The 6,143-nt window shown below is 44.6% G+C and overlaps 1 pseudogene; it reads left to right on the top strand.

Annotated features, from left to right (window-relative positions):
* Positions 1–347: 347 nt before the first annotated feature.
* LOC142853045 (26S proteasome regulatory subunit 4 pseudogene) lies at positions 348–4,058 on the top strand (annotated as a pseudogene).
* The last annotated feature ends 2,085 nt before the right edge of the window (positions 4,059–6,143 follow it).

The raw sequence follows: 6,143 nt of genomic DNA, 5'->3' as shown, positions 1-6,143 counted from the left end.
AGCTGGATGGAAACTTCCTTCTGCTTTGTGTTTTCCAAAAAGAATGGGTTTCATCATGTAATTTTCGTCCCCTTCATCCGATTTTGGGTGAAATGCCATATTAAAATATTGGCATTCCTCACAGCCAGATTCTAAGAGACCCCTCACAATGAGTGTGAAGTCTTGCTCATTCGCTGCAGCAGCTGTCAGGGCTTCTGAGTTTACGAGAGCCCGCCATGCTGCCTCAACTGGCCCTGAAGCCTGGGCCCAACTGTTCCTTTGGCTCAGTCTCCTGAGCATCTGGGAAGTCATGCACCTCACACAGCCAGCTAGCTATTGCTCAACTTATGAAAAAAATTAAATAGACAATGGCGTTGAGAAAAATGCTGCTCTGCTTCCGTGAAACAGTCAATGCTGAGGAGGCTGCTGTGCGACGTGGGGGCTGGAGCAGAATAAGACGCTGTGTCTCTGTGCAGAAGAAGCCAGACGCCATTGCACACAAGAAGTGTACACACTCAGCCATCGAGATCAGCCCAGAGCACCCTTCGCTTGGATAATGTCTCCATCCTCAGAGACACTCGGTCTTTAAGGAATTAATCCACTTAGGATATTATTGCCGTGAACTTGTACTAAGAGCTGAAGAAGCCCTTGTCTATCACGTTTGCTGTGAGGGGAAAATGGTGCGCTCCAGATAAAACACGACAGTGACCAAAATACCCTCCCATCTGTCAACTTTAGATTCCCCTCGCTGAGCTCCACATCATGCACTTTGGCAGGAGCCAGAGGACAAAAGCAGACAAGCACTTATTTTTACCACGGTTGAAAGCGTGCCTGTTTGGCGAGGGAGTGGGGCGATGGGCATTCTCAGACATGGCACGAGGAGAAATTGGTTTAGCCTTTCTGCAAGGTGTTTTGGCAGTAGGCAGGCTATCAGACTTTTAAATATGTATATCCTTTAGCTTGTGAGTTCAACTTCGGGAAGTTGTCTCCATGAATGAACCAAACATCAAAGATGGATATAAAGAACCACCCAGCTGTCTGTCACTAGGAGGCTGAGGACTCCTAGTATACAATATAATATACGATACGCATTATTACACTGTACATCGGGATAGATCTGTCCAGTGGAATTCTGCAGCCTTTAAAAGCAATTGTGATATTCATATTCTTTGTTAAGAAAAGATTACAGGGGCTGGAGAGATGGCTCAGAGGTTAAGAGAACTGACTGCTGTTCCGGAGGTCCTGAGTTCAATTCCCAGCAACCACATGATGGCTCACACCCATCTATAATGAGATCTGGTGCCCTATATACATAACAAATAAATTTTAAAAAAAGATTACAGAAGAACATGTACAGTCTGGGCTAGATGGGGACATGGCTTAGTGAAGGAATGCTTGCCTAGCACCCAAGGCCCTCGGTTTCAGATCAGCACTGGGGGGTGATGAAAGCGGTGTATATGGTGTGTGGGCTGTAAACTTTTGTTGACATGCATAGAAGGAAGCCTGTAAAGATATGTAAAGTGCTGTGGGATCTGTGGTCATATCTGATAAGGAGTCAATACCTAGACTATAAGTCCTACAGTTCAACAACAGGAACACTCAACCCAATTAAAAGTGGGCAATGCATGGGCTGGAGAGATGGCTCAGTACTTAAAAATATTGGTTGCTCTTTCAGAGGACTCGGGTTCAATTCCCAGCACCTACACGGCAATTTATAACTGTCTGTACCGTCTGGCAAAACACCAATGTGCATAAAATAAAAACAAATAAGTTGCTTTTTAAGAATGGGCAATGGAATTTAAAAGAAAGTTCTTTAATGAAAATACATATGTGGTTTTTTTTAAAGATTTTTTTAAAATATTTATTTATTTATTATGTATACAATATTCTGTCTGTGTGTATCCCTGCAGGCCAGAAGAGGGCACCAGACCCCATTACAGATGGTTGTGAGCCACCATGTGGTTGCTGGGAATCGAACTCAGGACCTTTGGAAGAGCAGGCAATGCTCTTAACCACTGAGCCATCTCTCCAGCCCACATATGTGGTTAATAAGCACATTAAAACCTGCTCGACACTCCTGGCTATTAGGGAAATAAGCACTAAACCCATGGTGGGGGAGAACGAGAGGCTGAGGGCACACCTCAGTTGGCAACATGCTTGACTCACCTTGTACAAACAAAACCTGGGATTTGATAACCGGCGCTGCAAAAAATAAAATTAAATAAGTGAAAAGAAAATTACAAATGTGGAGATATCGGAACCGTTGGGCATTGCTGAGGGGAATGCAGGAAAGGTATCATTGCTATAGAAAATGAGGTGGGGCTCCTAAAAAACATTTGACCTGAGAAGGGTAACTCTGTCTCAGAGGTGGGTTTCGTGGTTTCCGAAAGCCCATGCTAAGCACAGAGTCTCTCTCTTCCTGTTGCCTTCAGATCTGAAAGGAGAGCTCACAGCTACATGTCTGCCTGTCTGTTGTGATGCTCCCAGCATGATGGCGATGGATTCACAGTCTTCACAGCAACAGAAAAGTAGCGGAGACACTAGTCCATGAGCCTAGTGCCTCCTTTCTCACCGTAAGAATGCTGAGATTACAAACTACCACAACCCACTTTTCTATGTGGGTTATGGGTTGAACTCAGGTCATCAAACTTGTGAAGCAAATGTCTTTACCCACTGGGCCATATCCCTGGCCCCATCCCTAGCATGAAGGAGGAGGAGAAGGTTTGGGTCTGTAGTGGAGGACTTGGCCAGCATGTCCGAGACTCTTGAGTTCAAAGTCCAGCACTTGGGGTGGGAGTTCTTGGCTCAGACAACAGAGGGAAGTTGGGCCAAAGTCAGAGGGGTGGTCATGGTGGCCACAGTCCTGGGGGGTAGCAAGAAGGACAACAAGAAAATGAAATATGAGACTCTTATCCCAAATAGAGTGGAGAGGAAAGAAGAAGAAAAAAAGGGACCAGATGCTGCCCACAAACTGCTACTAGTAATGCCCCCCAATTCAATGCTCCCTGAAGTTATGGCAGCTAGAGAGAATAACAGACTATCTTCTCTTGGAGGAAGAAATCATAGAAACCAGGAACAGATAAAACCATTAGAAGAAAAGCAAGAGGAGGAAAGATCAGAAAGGATGAGCTCAGGGGGACCCCAAGTCTCTTGGAACCTTGGAAGAGATCTTTGATGAGAACCACACCATTGTGTCCACATCTATGGGCTCAGATACTCTCATTGGTGCACAAGGATCTGCTAGACTGAGGCTGTTCAGTCCTGCTCAGCTGTAAGATGCGAGCCATGATAGGGGTGCTAATGGATGGCACAGATCTCCTGTCACAGTGACGAAGCCCCCACCCACTGGAAGACCTACACAGATATTGGGGGGACTGGACAACTGAATCCATGAAATTAAGGGCTCTGTGGAGCTTTCTCTTACCCTTTCTGAGCATTATGAAGAGGGGGATAAAGTCATTCTCTATGGTCTGCCAGAACCAGATAAAATGTTATTGGCCAAAGCAGTAGAGAAATCAAACTCTAGCCACTTTCTTGAGAATAGTTGCTCCATGACTTATTCAGAAGTACCTAGGCTATAGGCCCAAACTCATATGGGAACTGTTTCAAGTTGGTAAAGAACATTCACCCTCCATTGTGTTTAATGATGAAATTGACACAAAAGATAAGATTGAAACTCTGGAGATGAGAGAGAAATTCAGCAAATAGTGCTGGAATTGTCGAACCAGTTGGGTGGATTTGATTTGAGGGAAATGTAAGTTATCATGGCCACAAACGAAATAGAAACTTTGGGTTCAGCACTTATTGGACCAGGCCTCATTGACAGGAAGACTGAGCTCCCACTGCCTGCTGAAAAGACCAAGAACCGCATCTTCCTGGTTCCCACAAGCAGGATGACACTGGCTGACGATGTAACCCTGGATGACTTGATCACGGCAAAGGATGAGCTCTCTGGGGTTGACATCAAGGCAGTCTGCACAGAAGCCAGCTTGATGGCCTCATGGGAACGCAGAATGAAAGGAACAAATGAAGACTTGAGAAAATCTAAAGAGGATGCTCATAATAAAAGGCATCTCTGAGGGGCTCTATCTCGAGTGACCCGTCATTGCCTTTGGGCAGGCTAACAAGTTTCCCCTACCTGGGAGGATGGGAAGCTGCCCCAAGGAATATATTTCCCTATTGGTTCTTGCTAGTAGAGAGCCTGTGTCTTGGAAGACGCTGTGCAGAGCATCGGGTGGTCTCCATCTGTTGGTCTTTGTGCTGTGCTGCTCTCTTCTCCCAATGAAGGTTTGTCCAGTTTGTTTTCTAATAGGTAGATAGGTAGACAGACAGACAGATAGATAACAGTTCTCAGCCTTTCAAAGAGGCCACATATCCTGTACATCAGATACTTACATTACAATTCCTAACAGTAGCAAAATTACAGATATGAAACAGCAACAAAAACAATTTTATGTTTCACATAAATGCGGTCACAGCATTGGGAAGGTTGAGAACCACTGATCTAAAAGGTTATTACTCATCCTTACAAAGGAAGGACATTTTGGTACATGCCATGACATAGATGGGACTCGAGGCCATTATGCTAAGGGAAATAAGAGAAAGGACAATCACTTGGTCCACTGAGAGGTGGTTACTGGGGACTGAGGGAAGGAGGATGGCCAATTAGTTGCACGTTGGGACAATCTCACACACATCAGACGCATCATTACCCATCGCTGGGTAGATGACCGTCACTCAGCAAATGAACGCATTTACTGTCACTGAACCGTGAACTAGAAAGTAGACAAAATGGCAAGGTTCACGTTGTGTGCTATCATTTAATTTTTTTATAACTTTTTGAATTTTATTTTATGTGTATAAATGTATTTTATTCTATGTGTATAGATGTTTTTATACATGTGTGGATGCACACCATTTATGTGTCTGATACCCAAGGAAGTTGGAAGAGAGCTTTGAATCTCCCGTAACCAATGTTGTGGATCATTGTGAACAATCATTTGGGTGCTTGGGAATCAGACCCAGGTCTTCTGAAAGAGCAGCCAGTGCTCTTAACTGCCAGAGCATCTCTCCAGCCCCTATACATTATCTTATCTCAATTTATGTTTCTGAGACAGGGTCTCGCTATGTAGTCCTGGCTGGCTTTGAACTTAACTATGTAGATCAAGTGGGCCCAGGACTCACAGAGTGTCCACCTCCCTCTGTTTCTTGAGAGCTGGGATTAAAGGTGTGGACCACCACACCCCACTCTTGTCTCAATTAAAAACTAGTTTTCTACATAAAGATCTATTTCTATCATGACTATGGGAAGTCTAACTTTTTTTCCAGAAAAAAACAAAGGACTTTAAAGAGCAGAAGGCATATTTATCTAAAGTTATAATCTGTTGCTCATGGTTTAACCTACATTGAAAAGTATTTAGTGACATTAATCCAAATTCATAGGAATTATTTCCTATTCTAATTCCTCTCAATCCAATTAGGTTTATTTATATGTGATCCTTATTTCTCCAGATGGTACCAGATCCCTGATAGACTTGGGGAGATGGTGGGATGACAGGCAGGTGTTTGCTCCAGACACATTAACTCTTTCAGTATCATGAAACAGTCTCTCTCCTAGATGCTATGAAATTTAGAAATGGTCTGATTCTTGTTAAGACCCAGTGACCTTTAAATAACTGCCACCAGGACTCTCGTCTGAGGCACTCTTTCATGCAAGTTCAACAACCTTGACTAATGGTCTTAAAGGAATGTACACCCTTCTCCTGGGATCTTTCCCCTCCCCCGGGAAAGGCAGCAGCTTTCAATTCTCCTGACAGGAAAGCTCGATTCTCAGTCCCCAGGTCTTCTCTATGCTTCAGTGCCCACAGTGGAACCCAGGTGGACAGGTGGTGCTTGGGCGGGACTAGGTAGATGTGAAGTGGTACTGTCACCAGAGAGGGCCAGGCCATGTGACCAGGCCTGGTACCGAGGGGCAAGACATGCTTTGGCCTCTGCTGGGTTTGATCCAGGTGGAGTAGCAGCCACATGAATCTCCATGTTAGAATCTTGGCCAGAACTCAAAGTGTGGAGATACACGATCTTCATTCTTTACGGTTTCCTTCCCACCACCAAGATAAAAACAGGGCCAAGAGAGCCTTCCACCTCTTCTCCACTACCCAGTCTCA

Source organism: Microtus pennsylvanicus, chromosome 6 (genome assembly GCF_037038515.1).
Source record: "Microtus pennsylvanicus isolate mMicPen1 chromosome 6, mMicPen1.hap1, whole genome shotgun sequence".
In the NCBI taxonomy this organism is placed as follows: domain Eukaryota; kingdom Metazoa; phylum Chordata; class Mammalia; order Rodentia; family Cricetidae; genus Microtus; species Microtus pennsylvanicus.
Note: the sequence above shows the minus strand (reverse complement) of the source record. Positions and strands in the feature narration are given on the sequence as shown.